The 17,137-nt window shown below is 35.9% G+C and overlaps 1 protein-coding gene and 1 non-coding gene across 2 annotated transcripts in view; one reads left to right on the forward strand and one right to left on the reverse strand.

Annotated features, from left to right (window-relative positions):
• The window catches only part of LOC137923121 (ankyrin repeat domain-containing protein 50), a 121,697-nt gene that overhangs the window by 102,741 nt on the left and 1,819 nt on the right, over nucleotides 1-17,137 (reverse strand). The window lies entirely within an intron of this gene.
• On the forward strand, nucleotides 514-593 carry TRNAL-UAG (transfer RNA leucine (anticodon UAG)). The gene has a single exon. It is a non-coding gene; the product is annotated as a tRNA-Leu (tRNA).

A 17,137-nucleotide genomic window follows, 5' to 3' on the forward strand; every position in this document is an offset into this window, starting at 1 on the left:
AATTAACACAATATCTCACACCACTTTCCCGGAATAAACCTCGTGACAATCAGAATGCTTGTGGCTCGCCTCTTTTGACGAACGGAAGCCGACAATTAAGAGCTCTTAACCAATTAAGTTTTCTTTGTTAAAAATATTGAGCAGTAAAACAGAATGGCTTAACGATGGAATGACCCTATGTTAAATGATACGTCCTTTATACGTATCTTCTGCGCTCCTCCCCCGAAAGATAAGATAGGATTGCTTATTTGGTAGCAAGCTAAAAAAAAAATTAATGATTTATCTGTTCTTCTTATCAAGAATCGTTTTAGACGCCCATAAGCGGCAGTTATCACTCGAAATAAAATTTATTATTCAATACAAAATTCATTTGCTTGTAAAAATTGTTGGCTGTATGTTAAAAAACTAATTACAAATGCTTTACATGTGTTTGATATTTTTTTCTAACTTAGAAAAATAATTTATTCACATTGCATAACAACATACTTCTATATTTTGCAATCTCAACTACAAGGCAGCGTGGCCGAGCGGTCTAAGGCGCTGGTTTTAGGCACCAGTCCGAAAGGGCGTGGGTTCGAATCCCACCGCTGTCAAATACTTTTTTTACATTTTTCCATGTTTAAAAATCACCCAGATTATTTGTATAATTTAAAAGACAATTATTATCACACTATAATAAATTACACGTTTAAACTTAAAATTAAAATATGTAATTTTTTTAGTAATTTAATGTGTTTTAATATGCAAATAAAATTAAACAAAAATATTAATAATTGTCTAAATTTTTATGTAAATAAACAAATTATTCAATACGAAATTATGACCTTAATAAAATTGCATCAGCGGTACTTTTGGTTACGCTCATAGAGTTTACTCTATTATTAACATTATGTAAACTAAAATTAACTTATTAGAAAACTTGACATCGGCTTAATGGCGGCAAACATAAGTTTCACTACCTGTAAATACTGGGTTGTCAAATATCTCCCTTCCGCTTTTTTGCTCTTTATTCAATGCTTTATAAAAAGTGTTACAGTGATCGGATTTAGTTCAAATATGCGCCGTTTTGTTCGATAATCTGTTTCCATCTAGACGGCAACTTCATAATACCTCCCTCGTAGAAGCCCCCCTCCTTATTTGCGAAGAACTCGGACAGCCACTTTTCACAAACCTCTTTTGAGTTCAACTTTACACCACCAAGGGCGTTCGCCATGGACAGAAACAGGTGGTAATCACTTGGCGCTATGTCCGGGCTATATGGTGGATGTGATAAAACCTCCCATCCGAGCTCCCGTAGCTTCTGACGAGTGATCAACGAAGTGTGTGGTCTGGCGTTGTCCTGGTGGAACACTACACCCTTCCTGTTGGCCAATTCTGGACGCTTCTGGTCGATCGCCTGCTTCAAGCGGTCCAGTTGTTCGCAGTAGATGGTAGAATTAGGCGTCTAGCCATATGGGAGCAGCTCATAGTGGATTATTCCCTTCCAATCCCACCAAACACACAGCAAAACCTTCCTGGCCGTCAATCCCGGCTTGGCCACAGTTTGGGACGATTCGCCGGCCTTCGACCACGATCGTTTTCGCTTGATATTGTCGTATGTGATCCATTTTTCGTCGCCAGTCACCATCCGCTTCAAGAATGGGTCGAGTTCGTTCCGTTTCAGCAGCATATCGCAGGCGTTGATTCGGTCCAGAAGGTTTTTTTGCGTCAAATCATGCGGCACCCAAACATCAAGCTTTTTTTTGTATCCAGCCTTCTGCAGATGGTTTAAAATGGTTTGGTGACTAACTCCCATCTCCTGGGCGATGTTACGTGATGCCACATGCCGGTCTAACTCGATGTAGTCCATGATTTGATCGGTATTTGTCGTTACAGGTCTTCCGCCGGCTGGCTTATCTATGGTGTCGTTTTCGCCGGCTCTGAATCGTCGAAACCATTCCTCCGCGGTTCGAAGTGATAGAGTACCATCCCCCAAAACACCATTAATCTCACGGAACGTTTCTCTAGCAGATTTGCCTTTAACGAAGGAAAACTTTAAAATAGCGCGAATTTCGGCGTTAGTGAACTTCATGTTTACACGTCTATAACTGTTGAACGCAATATCCAAACTAATCATGCATAGCGTCGTTTTATAGGTTATGTCAAGACCTTTCAAATTATGTATAGTATTGCCAGATACGAGCTCTGTAGCGCTTTGTACATAGCCGCGAAATTCAAAAGACAAAATGCGGAAGGGAGATATTTGACAACCTATTATATTCTAGTCTTTTTCAATAACTTGCGAGTAACAAAAAAGAATTAGAAACATAAATTGCTTACTGATATTAATAACTTTGTCGTTATTTAACGTACAAAGCTGCTACAGGAGACCAGAGAAGCTAAATGACCCTAAAATTCTTAGAGTGGGATGATGCGGCAACCTATCACATAGGAATTTCCCGAGAAAGTCCTCCCTATGGCAAGTGTTCGTAAAGGAGGTCACAACCAACGCAGATTAATATCTGCTGCTTATTTTTTTAACGGGATCTATATTCCATAGATATTAGCGAATTTTTTACCAGGTTTTGACACATTACAGTGTTTGTCTGTTAAACTATTTATTAACTTAAATCGTAAACTACGCAATGATGATTACAACGCGTGGAGGAGGAGAAACACTTAGAACCAATATATTATACTTAAACGTCATTTACATTATGTGAATAATCACCAGAGTTATTGCTTAACAAATGCTTAAATATTCCTTGTAAAAATTATCATGATCGTCTGAAAAAACACCCATCTTTAAAGAACAGTGGAACGAAATGTCAATGGTTGAAGGTCTACGTTATATTTTGTACAACAAAACAGAATATGGTCTATGTACCTTTAAGAAGTGCAACACTTAAGAGAAGTAAGTACCATAGCAAGAGAGAGAATCCTGTCTCTAACGTAGGCTTCCTTTGGTGTTAGATGTCAAATCTTATACAGTACCCGGCGATTAATATTGCACATCGACCTTTGGAAAGAGACAGCTAAATTCGGCTTCGTAGAGCGTTATCTTTGTCGCACGAAATACAACGACTGATAAAACGTCACATAGGTAGTGTGGGACAATGATAGTGCTCTACGAAGCTGATATTAGCCGATTGTCTATTTCTTAAGGTCGATGTGCAATATTTATCACCGGGTACTGTATATATTTAGCGAAATGTTTTTTTTTGTATTATAAAAAATAATCTGTCGGAGTTTATTTTCAGATAGGAGTGCGTTTCTCTTAGGGTTAAGTTGAAGGATACCATTATAGTTGAGATTTGATTCTAGTTTCTATTAAATTGGGCTCTTCTGGCATTCTCATAACGTATACAAATGATATAATTGATAAGTATGTGATATACAATTCGTATAATATATCCGAGATAATACTTGTGTGAAAGAGAGGAGAAATAGGTCGTTTTTACGTTATAATATATGTCCATCAAAAGGTATTATAAAGCATTAAACTTTTCTCTCCCAAAGAAACAAGATAAATATATATACTTATATATGAAACAACCAAAAAATACGTATGTAATCGTACGTTTGTAATCAAACGAATAATATAGCGCACCATAAAAATCACATTGAATATATAATCCACTATTATAGTCTTGAAGTTTATGCAATGAAAAACTTATTTATATTAGTAATAGTTGATAGTTTTTTAGATAAAAGTTTAGTAATTAGATTATTCTAAAATATGTTTTATTTATTTGACTGTGACAGATCGTTGTCTTTGGACAGTACGCAATCAGGTGGTGTAAAACAGAACCGTGTGGAAGCTAAGCGTTTCACCTCAACAATATAATTCACTAATTACAACTAAACTAATCAACCCGCGAAAACATCGCAGCCGCGCGTGTAATACGTGCTCTTGAATTCGAAAACTTAATTAAGACGACCTAGCGAGCTTTATTTGCGTTAGCTCTAACCCGTTTGCACAACTAACCTGCCGACATACTCGTGTTGAGGTTAAGTTTGAAAATGTTTAACGCCAACACCTTCGGTAGCGTTTGAACAGGAATATCTAGACTTTAAATAACTTTATAACATGGTTGCACAGACTTATTAAGACTAGGGGCCACTCGGGCAAATTAACTGATGGCGGGCCGGCCGCCAGAAGTACAGGTAATTAAAGACAAAAACAATTGATAATAATTTATTAAAATTATTCTGGAATAGAATTCAATATTTTTCGAATGTACGAGAGTATTATTTTTGCTGTCGGCGGGCCACCAGTATTCAACCAGCGGGCCGCGGTCTGTGCAACCATGCTTTATAAGTTAGTGTGATGTACTGTACAGCTAGATTGACCGCGTCATTTTTCAGCCGAAGGACGTTCATTACTTGACATAGGCCTCTTAACCGATGAGACAGGCTGAAAGCGGCCTGTATCAAGCTCTTATTGACAACCTTGACAAGGTCGTTTCCGTTCGTGGTCTCCACTCCAGAACCTTTAGTATCCAGCATCCAACTGTTTTGTGAGCAATGTGGCCTTTACTTTGCAAATCCTTCGGTCTATGTCATTGTTACATACATTCTCTTCATCTACTTATTCTAAATTCGCTTTCATATCAAAATCCTAAGATAAGTTTATTTAGGCGCTACTGACTAAATATGCTTTGCGTTTTAGTGGTGGCCGTAAAATCAACGAATTGAGCAACAGTTTGAATCAAGATTTTGGCCTTCTGACCTCAAATTTTAATGCTATACTCGTTTCGAATTACTCTCAGGTAGTAGGCTGCAGGCTTTAGACTACCAAACGTTATTTTTCTTTTGGAATACGATTGTAATATATTTACGATTGTAATAATGTAATATATTTCAAAGTGATCATTTTATAAAAGTTGATCGGAAATAGGTATAGAGGCTTTGAGGCTTTTTGTTGACGAATAAGTTATACATTCACCACTTTAAAGCGTTTACATCTATAACCAATCACCCTGTCCAGTGTAAACATCTATATAACACTGGAGTCTCTAATTTGTCTTTAGTCTTAACGTTTGAGGCAATCATTACCAAACAACCTTTGGATGGAGATGAGAGACATGAAGAAGAGGTCAGTTAAGGGTATATACATTACTATACACACATACATGTATACAAAAATACAAATATACACATTTATGTGGAAACGATATTATATAAATAAGAATAAATAACAAATACTACACAATATCCTATTTTGAAGGACAAGGAAGTGCTCTTTTACTATTTTTTAAATGCTGGCAGTTATTTAGCGCATCTTATTGCTTCTGGTAATTCATTCAACAGCGTGACAGCGACAACAGTGAAATATTTCTCAGTAAATATAATAGAATGAACATGCATAGTCACTTTCACGTTTTCTTATGATCTAAGCAACTTAAAATACCTTTATAACGCATTGTTATATAACTAAACTAGGTTAATTGAATTGTCGACAGTTTTTTACCATTTTAATGTCTAATATAAAATCGAACATGCTAAAAACAAAGCGCATAAAAATTTGTGTAATAAATGGAGTAACACTAAAAGAATTTTTGTATGGAATGACGGACGTATTACCTCATATCAAGCGATACTATTTGACATATTGTTTTAAATAAAGTGCGAAAACGGTGCAGGACGTTCACCTGCCTGCAAGCAATAACGTGCCAACCATAATCCCACTTACATCTTTTACGCAGAATGTGGAAAATGCGCCGGTCACGTGACAAAAACCGTAACGGAACTGTTAGAATTCGAGAGTTGCGTACACAATTAGATGAAATAATATAAATAGTCCGCATATGTATTTGAGTGGTTATAATTACAATTTTATAAAGTTTCTTGCAAGTGCACGCGATGACGCGTGATACATGTCATCTCCGTTTGGGTTTTGCTGTATAGATATTATTACCAAATTATTACTATGTGTATAATAATGAAACATTTTAAACAACACATTAGGCCATTGTAATAATACTGAACCACTGTACCGTTTAGTTTTAGGATATCATGATTAGAAGACGACGGACTGAAGTAACAAAGCGATCGATACCCTCCCCCGGTCATCTCTCGGATACCTAAGACGCGGTACAGCGGTTTCGGTAGCAATATACCTATGAAATTACCTCCATACTGGCAAATACGTACTGAAAAAAACATTTTTAATGGAATTCTAAATTCAAATTTATTTCATATTTGAACCAAAATTTAGATACGAAATTCATTAACACTTGTAATAAGTAAAACTAAAATGCTGGCTCTATTTTAAATACAAGTATCACAGTAAACCAGCATTAAACGATTATCTGATTGTCTACTGCTAACGGATTCAGGATTCGATTTTGGAGGAGGAACTCCTTAAGGAACTGCTATCCTAAGTAGATAATAAATATTTTTTGATATTTTGATTTAAATGAATAATTTTAAATATAAGCATACATTAGCAAATTATAAACAAATGAAAAAAAAAACCACCACTCGAAATTCTATTATTCAACTTGGCAATGAATACGCGTAATGCATATCCAATTAATCGTTAAGAGAATCGATGCACGGCACGCGAAGGTCTCGATCGGCCGCTATAAATCGCATCGCATTACTCTCTATAACGGCATTAACTAAAAATAGCAGCGTGACGCGCTAGTGGTGGACAGTAGATTAATTGCATCACATGAATTGATTTCCATTTGGTTTCTATTGGGGGAGCAATGTATTCGTCATAACAGTTAGGTACGAAACGATTTCTTTCACGGAGTATTAATAGATCAACGGTCTCTCACTTCTGACCTCAGTCATGAACTCGCCGCAGTCGCTCAATGAGCCATGGTGAGGTCTTCATTCGGGACGTCCACCCACCAGGTAGACCATGGTTGCACAGACTTATTAACACTAGGGGCCACTCGGGCAATTCATGAACTGATGGCGGGCTGGCCACCAGAAGTATAGGTAATTAAATTTGTTTAGTTTTATTCTGGGATAGAATTCAATATTATTTTCGAATGTACGAGAGTACCAGTATTCGACCGGCGGGCCGCGGTCTGTGCATCCATGAGGTAAACAGATGACCTTGTTGAAATGAAGTTGAAATCGATTGAAAACGCTAGAAACAGGCCGCCCGTTTTTTTTTTTAAAAAAAACTATGGGGAAAATGGCAGTAAAGATCCTAGAGATTCGATTGACTGTCTCAAAGCAATTTAGTGCGTTAAGATAATAATGTCTTACTGCATTTGCGCTATTCCAACTCAAACATGACATGTTATATCTCATTAGCAATGTAATTTCATTATGTACAACGCTCTAAATACCGGAACCTTGTAATATTTACACACTACTGTTTATCTACATAAAAACGCAGCCACGGGTACCTTCTAGATGACTGATGCGTTTACATTGTAATAAAAGTTACGTAATGTTTAATTAAATGTACATATCTCTGTCTGTAGCTAATATACGTAGATGCATGTAAAAATCCTTCTTTGGACGATAACATTTATATTTATTTAATAAAAACATAATATAATACTGGTCGTCTTCGTTTTAGTCCATAAAGACCCGCTGCAAAGATATGATACCTATGGGGGGGGGGGGATACCATAATCGCTACGCTTGGCAGGCGGATTGGCGATCGCTGTGATATTAGTACGCAGTATAGTACGCACAGCATAGTACGCACAGGACGCTGCTGCTCATCTTCTGGAAATTTCTGTGAGCAGCGTCAATCCCATATAATTATTGCACAAAGTATGAATTATATAAGATTGTCTCCCGGGAATCGACCCCGCGATCTACGATTTTAATTCTCAATCCTGTCCGCTGAGCTATCAGTGCTCGTAGTATAAAATTCAACAACTATGAAATAAATCCCAGATACTTGACCTGTCCTACGTAGAGAAATACAGAAAAATGTCAAGGATGCAGAATAATACTAGACTAATTACGAATCTTATTATATAAATAATTAGCTAGAATTTTAGTTCACGTCAGTAAAATGCCAAATGTTAAAACTCTCATGATGTATTTATATAAAAAACAGGTGCTTCTACAGACTTCTTACATTTAAAGTCATAGGTTTATCGTGACCCAGTCCCAAAGAAAAAAAAACAAAAAGATAATTTTAGAGCGGTAAAAAATGTTTTCAATTTTGCGCACGACAAGCAAAATAACACTACCAAAACCGCTATACCGTGCCATTGGTATACATGACGAGGCGGAGTGGGAGTATTGGGCGATTTTTCTCGTCAGTCCGCCGTCAACGCTCATGGCTACAACTCCATTTCCTTGACCCCCACCATGCCGCGATTTCGAGTAGCGCTAAAATATATTTTCATTATAATTTTATCGCGTCAACGATGTTTTATTTTGATTACATCCTAACATGGCTTTTTAAGTTTTATGCCAAATATTCAAATCTAGGATGGCACGGAAAAGAAAGGTGTTGTTTTTACCGTTTTCCGTGCAAATTTTTTTCCATTTTTTGTCGTCATAAAAATCTTTTATGTGCCTTAACAAAAAAGAGATGAATTGGTCGAGCCGTTGTCGAGTTTTGCGGTCAACACATTTGATGATTAATTTTTATTTTAACAGATTGAACAGATTTCTCCTAAAATTCAACAAGTTGTATTTATCTTATTAACAATATGATGTAGCCGTACAATTTTGACATTCGAATTCAAACTCACAGAATGGATACCAAGACACGCGAAAAGAAAAAGTGGACGACCATGTAGAAGGTGGAATGAAATCTTTAACCAGAAACGGAGACTTATGGATGCGTAAGGCACAAAGGTTTAGGATAGGCAAAAGGTAAAAGAAAGGCCTACCGCCAAAGAAGCTACTACTATTAATATTTAAAATTACTTTTTTTCATGTCATTGTGAGAAATAGTTTAAATTTCTAAACCACTAAACACTTAATTGAAAAGTATAAATAGTAACAAAAAAACAAATTCCATAATATTGAGAGTCGCAAGTTTGTATCTGCATACATGATAGATGTTCCACAGGCGTACAACCTAAATTTCGAAATATCTTTAGAAACAACGATAACCGTTAACTGGAAACTGAAATTATAGGTAGAACGGACGTAATGATCAAGGGCTGTCATTTAACATTCCAAAAAATGAGCTAAAACATATTTATTCCTTTATTAAACAAATTTACTAGGAATACATTATATGATAGTATTTGTTATCTAAACAAAAGATTTATGAAGGACAGTATTAGAGCTTACATGCATTCTCTTCCCTGGAAGATAAGAGGCGCATAAAATTAATTTGTAAACGTTTTTCAATTTTCTTCTACAACACTATCTATAACATACGTAGTATGATCAAATATATTAAAATATACTATGTCGATCTCCTACACGTAGATTTAATCTCGACATAATGCAAAAGATTGTATCGTCAAAGATAAGGCAAATAATAAAATCTTACCAGACAGCTCTACCTATTACACAATACTTATTCAGACTACATCGTACGCTATGGGTATGAACTTGTATATAATATTAGCTTCCGTTGCTATTTTTCTAGTTTAATTCGAACTCATATAGAGATACTGTTTATTTTTCATAAGTCGAATACAATGCTTATATAATAAAATAAATTATGATCTGTATAGATCATGGTTGCACAGACTTATTAAGACTAGGGGCCACTCGGGCAAATCATGAACTGATGGCGGGCCTGCCGCCAGAAGTATAGGAATTAATTTTTTTTGTTTTTATTCTGGAATAGAATTCAATATTTTTCAAAAGTACGAGAGTATTATTTTTGCTGTCGGCGGGCCACCAGTATTCGACCGGCGGGCCGCGGTCTGTACATCCATGGTATAGATATTCGGCGCTTCACATTGTTATAATTAAAGTTTTTGCATCAAAGCGTGTTAAGCGTTTTAAGAGATTGGCTCCCTTCCAATCCGTTGAAATAAATGATGTAACTAACTGCCTGAGGTTAATGAGGGAACGAGTAAAGAGTAGTTTAGTTACTGTAAAGAAGTCTAGGTTAAACGTCATCACCGTTCTATCGTCTCAAAACTGATGAAGCTATAAAAACCACATAATATTATATAAAAAAATTACCAACTAAAGACATGGAAATCACGTGAGATAAGTTCCTATGATTTAATTTGGAATAATTTTTTTTACGGAATTTCCATTATACTGACTCAAGACTAGCTGATCTTTGCTTCATTGAGGTCGCTCAACGATCTAATCTAGTTCACAGACCCTTCCGCTCCGTGAACTCAGTACCGATGAAGCTGTAAAAGCCTTAGGGCTAACAGCATTAACATCTTCAGAAACAATACACAATATCAACGATCAGAATCGGGAATGAGATCTGTAGGTTATTTTTTATTAGTTATAGGCAAATCATTCGACCTATATCAGCCTGATGCTAGCCATGACGAGGTACATGCTTGCCTAGAATAAATCATTTTACTGTTAACTTGAAAACTCTTTAGTTACAGATGGCTAGAAACAATTATGCCGATAGGTTATTCGAACTATATTTATGTACGAAAGTAATTTGACAGAACCCGGTTAATTAATAAATTTAAGTGAAAGTTTGCAGGCCACATAGCAGGCAGAAATGATGACCAATGAGAACAGAATGTTCTGGATTGGAGACTCGGAATCCACCCGCAAGGTAGACCGATGACCTTATAAAGGTCGTAGAAAAACGTTGAATACAGGACGCTTCCAATCAGCAAAAATCCATGGGGAAGCCCAGTGGACGTAGTAACATTAAAATGATGATGATAATAATTTTTATTCTAACATATATTTCAGATAAACTCGTATCGATGTTATTAAGATAAGTGCTTTAAGCGTTTTAACGGAAACTGTATCTTAAGCAAGAACTAATAGATTAAAGAGCTGACAAAAGTTTATGATGATATGTTGACACTGCACACAAAAGTATATATATGAAACGAAAATCGGACCAACATTACGCAGTGGTATATATTACTTAAGCGGGTTCAACAAAAGGTTCCGTGTTAAATCAGACGCATAGTGCCGAGTCATTGAACGAAAACAAGCCATAGCTGGTGTACGTCATTTATAAAACTATGCGAGGGTTTTTGTTCATCGGCCTTACCCTGTTTATCGTACGTAATGTAATCGATCGTGCCTCCCCGCCCTACACTCGTGTGCTGAAATAACACCGAACGCAAATTTCTGAACGATACGAACAATTTTAAAAAAATATACAGGATACAAAAACTGATGATTGTCCTGTACGATAGTTTTCGGGACTTAATACAACCTATATAAATTCAGGAAAAAGGTTAATTAACCTGCTGTTCGTTTTGAAATTTCACTTCGAATATGAACATCTCTCGATATTGTACCCGAACACGGCAGAATATTACATTCCAAGTATCTAAGTAGCACGTCACTTTAATGGACAAGCAGTATCACTCACCTATCATATCAATGCCCTCATCACTTTATGAAAAAAAGTAACAATGAAAACCTGCTAGTGCGATAAATAGAAACCATCAGTCTGCAAAGCAATCGTGTACAAGCATTACTATTCTTATTTTGTATCTCTAAGTATGTTGCAAATGGTTTTTTATCCAAAAAGTACTGTTTTATTATTTTGTCATACAATTGGACTGAGCGTCGACAATCGCAAGGAAATTAAAAGATACCTTTACAATAGGGTAATTTTTTTAAAAATTGTACGTAACTATCTATGTATTTGTTGTTTTATTTTTATCACTATTTTCTCTATTGCCTAGGCCGTATTTTAGCCTCGATCCCTTTAATGCTGGATTTTCCATTCTGAAAACCCATAGTCATAAATTAAACACGAATTAATACAAAAATATGTCAAAAAATACGATCAGATCAAAACGCCAAATCGTACAAAAAGCTAGAACGCGTTCGTGCCGAGTAAATATCAGGTGCATGTAATCGCATCTTAAAAACCAATGAGGTAAGAAAAAGAACCGATGATTTTACTTATAGGCTTGGCTTAAAATTAATACGGGCAAAATATTATAAGAATACCAATAATGGTTACCAATACTCAGTTACGTATTTTAACGCAGATTTTCATCAAACATAACAATTAAGTTTAAGGTCAGTTGTTCCTTTTTTGGAAAAAAAATATTAACTTGCTTTTCATATATTTCATTGAACCTATGAAAGAAATTAAAGAATAATGTCAGTGATATAGAAACAATACCAGTTTCGTCTGGTGTCGAATGCCTAAAATGACTACATAGATCTCTACACCAATCAAGTATATAAGTTGAAGCAAAATACTGCCATCTGTCAATTAAAAGTATACAATAAAAGTATAGTACATACACGATAAGTTTAGTTATCTAACCAAGTGAAGACCTTTTGTGCGAGTGCCAATAGAAAATTCCGCAAAGTTTTTCTGCATTGCGACTTGATCTCGATGTGTTAAACGAATGTTACTCTTGTTAGGACGCTCCAGAAATATTTAATAAAATATTGCCGGTTTATTCAGAATGAAGATAAATCTCCGAAGATGTAATTTGGTAAAATATAGTGAAATGTACTTAGATTTACTATATATATACAAAGAAAAACAATCTTTTTTGGTGTACATAACATTTATTACTATTACAGTGTGCTAGTTTAATACGTTAACATTTACATAACTATTAAAAATATATAGAGGTTATTAGTAGTAGTCACCACTGGCTGCAATACAGTTCTTTAAAAGTCGATCGTGGCGTTTTAAGCAAGCCGTCTCTCTAACTCTGGCCATAAATTATAACCGAGTGGATAAAGATCAGGAGTAGATGACAGCAAGTCTACAACTCTGATGAATTCCGGAACGTTGCTTTCTAACCAAGATTAGGTGAATAGAGCTTTATGACCCGGCGCAGTCTTGCTGAAAGGTCCATACTTGGTTATTAAACATGGTGTTGTCAAGGTGCTTAAATACTCTCAAAATGGTACCTCAATCTTACATTGTGCCCATGTTTCAATACCATTTTTACTTAAAATATGGCTCAGTCATGCCTTCAAAACACCCCTCCGAATCATCACTGAAGTCTGATAATGCCCACGTTGAACTCTGTTAACTATTTGATAAGCTTTTTCAGAACTTTTTGCTTTTTTTCTTATATGCAGAACAAAATTTGTGATCTCCCTTTTCGTACCATTTAAGTAGTTGTTTTGATTCACCCTATTATTAATAACCGGTGCTTCTCTTATAGCCTGCAAGCCCTAAGTCATCTTTTAAAATACGTGACATGGTTCTAGGTGCTATCTTCATCTTCCGAGATATAATCATTCCTTTTCGGACAGGTTTTCTTCGAATTCTTTCCCTTACTACTTTGATCGCCTTTTTTTTACGAACACTATGTAAACGGCCGGATTTTTTTTCTGACACAAACAAAGAAGGTTTCATTGAAAATTTAAAATAAAATACCTATAATAATGCAATAGAATGCACAGCTATTCGATTATCTTTATCACCCCCCTCCATTTTAATATCACAAAATATTTCTCAATATATTGGCGCGTCGATAAGAAAACAAAAAAAACAAACATAAAAATTACAAATTCTAAATTCAAAACTAAAATTTCGTTTGTTTTAATTATAACAGTATTTATAGCCAAACATACTTAATGCTTGATTATATTAACACTACATCAATAATGTAAATGAAAGTGGATCATGTTGAGGCTATCTTAAACCGATAACTAGTAGTGATGTAATTGAAATGATGTTGGCCCTATCAATTATGTATTTAGACCTCGTTAGCTCTAGGTCGTCTAGTTTTAGTCTCACCGCGACCTATGCATTAAGAACCTAAAAATATTAAGTTTATCGGGTGACTGATTATATGTGTAAAAGCTTTAAAGGAGTCAATTAATGTATAATAAACATTATCCAAAAAATAATTGTTTTGTAAATAATAAATAACGAAATTATAAAATAATCAAAGCAGTTAAAAATCAGATTACTGTCTGCCGCAAAATAATGTAACATATTTCAGAATGACCACTTTATATAGGTAATTGGAAATAGGTGTAAAAACTTTTTGCTGACAAATGAGCTAAATCTTCACCCTTTTAAAGATTTTATACCTACAACCGATCGCTTGTATATTGTAATGTACGATTTTTGGTTGCAATAAATTGTGACATTAGTTTGTGAAATGATGTAAGCTTTTCATTTGCATTCGAAGACATAGAAGTAGGAGGAGTTTAGAAGAGGATAATTTGAGGATTCTCTGCAGCACGTACGGAAATGCCTTGGGATGGAGCAAACTATAACAAGTAGCGAACTCCGGCTCTACCAGTTCGTAGAGACACAAGTGCATCGCTATTGAAACCGATTTCGAGCAAAATAATTCTAATTTCTACAATAGATGTCAAAATGAATAATGTGAGGTTTTAGCAAGTAGGACCGCAACTCATGTAGGTTCTTTTTGGTGACGGATGGTCATTATTGTTCTTTATGCATTTACCACAAATTTGTGAGGGCATGGCGCAGACGGAACATATATTAAACCTCCGATTTTGGTAGCAAAGCTCCGGGGCTCTCTCAGAAGCCTTGGCTCAGGCTGTTATGTACTAGTTTATTATGAAACAGGATATGTACAGGAAACCAAAAGACCAGGCTGATATCGGGAGACGGCCGTCGGCTAGCTCACTTACGCTGGGACAGCGGCTAAGGTCCCCGTGGGGTCAGTGGCCACTCTATTTTTTTATCGACAGCCTTAGGACACAAGAAGTAATGTCCTCAAGGTTCATATACTTTTTTTTTATTTCTATGTATTAAATTTATATTTCATTAATAGTAGGCCGACAGCAGTCCCTATAGAGGATATTATTAAAAATGAGCCACACATCAACGCCGTGAGAATTAACAAAGGATGTTAAGCAATATTAAAAATCCTTTAAAAACACTTCGCTATGACTGACGAATAGAGACTTGAGCCATTCTCTACGACACCAACTGGCCGCGTTCGCTCAACGTATCATTCGCCAACTGACGTACCGTATGAATCAAATAAATGAAGGTGCCCAAGAAGCGTTTGGGCATGAACAGCTCTGCTCTCTCTTTCAACTACAAGAAAACTTCTCCTTCTATGTGACCTCGACGTAATGTACTACTAAGTAGCCAAGAATAAGCTACTTACTAACAACAAAGAATAATCTCAAGCCTAACGTGAAAAACCCGTTCTATACTTTAGGCACACGTCGGGACGTAATATACTATTAAGATCTTTAAGAGCGAAGTTTTCCCTCTTTTCTTTTTCTTAGCGAGACGGTATACGTGGGAAATTGTAACAAAATTGATGTTTCGAATTATATCAGTTTATTTTTTTATTTCCGATGTTACGAGTGTTGCAGCACCGATGGTCATAGATAAGACAGGGTAAGACTGACTATCTACATATAGTTATGCCGAGAAATATTCAAACTTAATCGTAAAAATAAAATAAACCGTAAACATTTGTTTTCATTTAACAATTCAAGGAATTTAATTCACGTGAGTCATGTTACATTACATAAAAGCAATTCTCATCTGGAGAACCACATCGGAGTTAATTCTAGAAACATCTTTAATTTCCGGGGTTACCATCATTAATGACGACTAATTGTTTTCTCGACAATTTAAATAAATTCCTTCGTCTTTGTGTTACAGATTTAAAAATACGTTGTAATTGATCGTATTCTGAAAACACTTTGCATTAGCCGTATGAGATTAGTTACATGTGTAATGTTCGATATGACAAACACGTCAAATTTAATTACGTACCGTCGAAGCATGTCACTTCCAAGGTTTGTCCGTGCCAATGTCCTCTTATCGCAGTGCATTCCGCGATTTATGCAAATAGGAAGTTATCGAGGTCGGTGCAATTATGAACATTTTACATGGAGATATTTAAATCGTAATTATTTATTGTCTCCTTTGAGTAGCGAGGCGTTTCCGGATTCACTGCCGTTCCTGTTTGTGCTTAATAGGAAGTGAACGAGACCTTTGAAAATGGACGATTTTCAAATACAGTATTTTAAGACAATAAAATCTGTGGTCTGAATTTATAATAACGTCGTGAAATATTAGGGGGACCGGAAAGTAATATCGTTTCTGTCAACATATTTTACAGAAAAACCGATTGATTTTCACTGCTCCGGCCTTTAAAATTTTTTATTCTAGACGCCAAAAGTTTGTTGATAGTAAAATAATAAAAACTTGTTAAAAATGTAAAAAATGTAAAAAAAATGTATGTAATACGGTATGACGAAGTCATTGTTTTACAATCAAAGTGGTATAAAACTGAGTAAACGTCATTATCATCATTATTATTTCTGTCAAAGAATGTCAACTGCTAGACTAGGCCTCTCCCAAAAAGATCCGGCCAGGAAGGGGCCAGCATCAAGTCTTCCGACGATCTTATCAAGGTAGTCTGTCTACCCTATGGGTGAACGTACTATTACCAACTTACCATCTGTTCTGCGTCGGCTACACAAAAGCCTGCTCACCATCACTCCAGAATATCATTATTTTACAATCAGCCGTCCACAGTTGGACATAAGCCTGTCCCAATAAGGTCCGCATGCAAGAGGCCTGCATCCGCCTATCTTATCAAAGTAACACCGACTACTTACTACTTTACTACCTTGTGGGTAATGTACTACTCTGCCCATCTGTTCTGCGCCTAACACACGGTCTGCCCACTGCCACTTTAACTTGCCAGTCCACTGGACTATATCGGTAAATTTCGTTCGTTTACAGTTCTCTTTATTTCTGATTTAATCTCGTAGAGTAATTCCGAAAAGCGTATATTTATGAAAAGAGTTTGTACATTATTATTTATTGTATAAGCGTTTCCCCGATAGCATTACATACGATGCATCGAAATTAGAATTGGAAGACGCATAATGTTTACATGAACATACATTCTTTTGCCAATATGTAATGTTTTTAAACGGATCGCGATAAGTTTTCATATAGATTAAAAGACGATCCTCGTCGTATGCTCTAGATCAATATTTCCCGACGTGGGGCCCATTCCTCACTGGGAGGACAACTTGGTCGAGAAGGTTGAAGAAACAATGATCTAGATAGAAGAGTCAACGTGATAGTGATAGTTAGTGGATGTTACTCCGATCTTCTCACTCTTGCCGTCTTTCCCACACCGAA

Source organism: Battus philenor, unplaced genomic scaffold (assembly GCF_028537555.1).
Source record: "Battus philenor isolate CCGP_79_NKW_IND1 unplaced genomic scaffold, ilBatPhil1.0.hap1 SCAF_20, whole genome shotgun sequence".
Classification (NCBI taxonomy): Eukaryota; Metazoa; Arthropoda; class Insecta; order Lepidoptera; family Papilionidae; genus Battus; species Battus philenor.